The sequence below is a fragment of the Choloepus didactylus genome, chromosome 3 (assembly GCF_015220235.1).
Source record: "Choloepus didactylus isolate mChoDid1 chromosome 3, mChoDid1.pri, whole genome shotgun sequence".
In the NCBI taxonomy this organism is placed as follows: domain Eukaryota; kingdom Metazoa; phylum Chordata; class Mammalia; order Pilosa; family Megalonychidae; genus Choloepus; species Choloepus didactylus.
This window is the reverse complement of record NC_051309.1, coordinates 111569829-111572690: the sequence shown is the minus strand read 5'-3', so window position 1 is coordinate 111572690 and position 2862 is coordinate 111569829. Positions and strand designations below refer to the sequence as shown.

The 2862-nt window shown below is 40.3% G+C and overlaps 1 long non-coding RNA gene across 2 annotated transcripts; it reads right to left on the bottom strand.

The window, feature by feature from the left end:
* Nucleotides 1–306: 306 nt before the first annotated feature.
* On the bottom strand, nt 307–2295 carry LOC119529715. 2 transcript variants are annotated; one of them, XR_005215923.1, is made up of 4 exons: nt 2250–2295; nt 2018–2130; nt 1824–1907; nt 307–1444 (listed from the first exon to the last, which is right to left on the bottom strand). It is a non-coding gene; the product is annotated as an uncharacterized LOC119529715 (long non-coding RNA). The 2 variants fall into 2 exon arrangements; XR_005215924.1 differs by having other exon boundaries at nt 307–1441.
* Between the last annotated feature and the right edge of the window lie 567 nt (nt 2296–2862).

The following is a 2862-nucleotide window of genomic DNA, read 5'->3' as shown; positions in this document are numbered from 1 at the left end:
CCATTTGCTCCCCCTTCCCATCATTCTTTTGAGCCTCAGTTTCCTCCTCTTATTGAACTTGTGCTGGGTGTTTCACATTCCCTATTTTTTTGTCTTCAAAACAACCTTACAAACTAAGCCTTCTTATCTCTTTCAATAAAAGAGAAAGCAATGTATAAGGAGGCTAAATAATACTCCCTAAATCATTATGAGTAAGTGGCTAAGGCAGGATTCAAGCTGGATCTGCTGGACTCAGCAGCCTGCTCTTGTTCTCTGGCACCCCTCAGCCTCGGTGCTGCTGCCTGTCTCATGGTGCTGTCATGAGGATTTAAGGAGTGGTCGTGCCATTTGTAAGGTTGGATTGCAGTAGGCATTTTTCAAATGTTAGTTCCCTACCCTTCACTCCAAGTACCAAAACCCTGCCCATATCAAAATTATTGCCATCTGGAAAACATATGTGAGTGTGAGTGTGTGTGGATGCGCGTGCACATGCATTGGTAAAAGGTTTCCTTAATAAAATGCATGTGTAGGTTAGATGGCAGTACCACAAGGATTGATCATGAAAAAGATACTCAGCTCTGGATCATTAAGTTCTATTTTCTCTTGTACTTTGGATATAGATGCAAGAGTAGGCCTAAAAACTGGGCGGGGGTGAGAGGTGGGATTAGAGGAAGAGTCACATTTAAAGTGGAAACAGTTGCACCATGTCCAGAATAAAACGGAAAGTCAAAATTCTATTTAGTGGGGGTAGAAAAGAAGGCAGAAAGTGGCTAACATGAAAATTCTCTCCATTGAGGAGTGCAGAATACACTGCAGAAGGGCTTAATCATCTGTTATGAGATAAAAGTTTCATCTTGAGGACTATAAAGCTTGTAGGCCACAGTTTAATGATGCAGCAAGAATTTTGATTGGAAGAAAGGACATACTTCTAGGGAACTGGTAATTAAGGCAGGATCCCTCAGGGTCACTGGGGTGACTTAGATCTAATCTCTGAAGGACCTTAGTCAATGTCTGCCTAATAATCTAGCTCTGATAATTCTGAGATTGTGTGTTGACTGATACTCACTTTGAAGAAAACTTTTATTTACAGTTTCAAACTGGAAAGAAAGAATAAGCAATAGTTAAAGAAAAGAAAAACAGACAATATGCCTAGGGTTTAAGTTGTTGAGTAGTCAAATGTTTACCAGAAATTTACCCTGGGGAGGGTATATCTGAGGGTGAATCGGAAGCTGAGATTTCCTGGAGAAGCTGTCCTGGAGAGGAAGCTCCTATCTTCCACTTTGCTTCTTATAGGAGACAACTTCTATTCCCACTTTCCCGAATGGAAAAAAGTAGTTCATGAGCAGACAAAGGTGGCCAGAGTGAAGGTGGAGTTTTGATGGTTCGTGCACCACAAGCTACCATACACCTTTACCTGCTTGTTTCGGCTCCAGCTCCAAGTTTTTCCAGTGGTCTCTCAAGCCTGCTAATTAAGGAAAAAGAAGTTTGGTTTAGAAGTTCCCTAGGACAGTCTTCCCCACATTGCACCACCACCACAAGAATAAAACATCCAAATGAACAAAACAAAACAAAACTCTAAACCAGACAGTTGGCAATTTACCTTCAGGTTAATTCTAACCATTACAGAGGTGAAACTCATGAAATAGTGAGTGTTTGAGTTACTGTCATTGTGAGGTTATTACCATTTTTTAGTCTGGTCTAGACATGCTATTCAATTAAAAATAGAAGGTATTAGACCCAGGGATTTAGTGGTGGGGGTCTAATTATACATTATAATTACTCATAGGCCTTAAACATGCCTAGAGATAGAGTGAGTGATGCACAGCAGGGCCCTAAGCGCTGACCTCCATGTCTTGATTCATAGTAATGTCTTGTCTGAGGAGCCTCCCTCAGTCTCACTCCCAGGCCTTAGCTTCACCTTCATGGGTCTATGGATGTGGAGAGAAATTAGTTGTATAATTCTGCCTCCAACATATTAAAAAATTTCAAGCATATAGAAAACTTGAAAGAAATGTAGAGTGAACTCTCAAATACTCACCTCCTAGAGTCAACAACTAACAATTTGTTACATTTGTTTTGTCATAAATCCATCCTTCTATCCATCCATCAATCCATCCTTTTGCTTTTGGATGCTGTTTCAGTTTGCTAAAGCTGCCAGAATGCAACATACCAGAAATGGGTTGGCTTTTACAATGGGGATTTATTAGTTTACAAATTTACAGTTTTAAGGCCATGCAAATGTACAAATTAAGGCATCAAGAGGAAGATACCTTTTCTGAAGACAGGCTGCTGGCATCTGGGCCACCTCTGTTACATGGGAAGGCACGTGGCTGGCATCTGCTGTCCTCTCCTGGATTTTGTTGCTTTCAGCTTCTGGCTTCAGTGGCTCTTTCAGCTTCTGTGTGTTCTTCTTTGCTTCTCTGGGTTTTTCTCTCTCAGCTCTCCTTGGGTGTTTCTCTCTCTGAGTTCTCTGGCTTTTCTCTGTCCTTTATCCTCTCACAAAGAACTCCAGTAAAGGATTAAGACCTATCTTGAATTGGGTGTGCTACATCTCGATTGAAACAACCTAATCAAAAGGTCCCATCCACAATAGGTCTGCCCCGACAGGAATGGATTAAAAGAACATGGCCTTTTCTGGGGTACATAACAGCTTCAAACTACCAAAGATGTATTTTGAAGTAAGTCATGGCATCAGTGCAGTTTCCTCCCCAAACATTTCAACATTCATATCATTAGACAGAATTCAATATTTGCTTAAAGTTTACTTTTCCTTTTTCTTTTCTTTTCTTTTTTTTGTTTTTTTGAGGTAAAATTTAAACACAATGAAATGCACAAATCTGTATCATTCAATGGGTTTTGACAAATGCACAAAATTGGGTAATG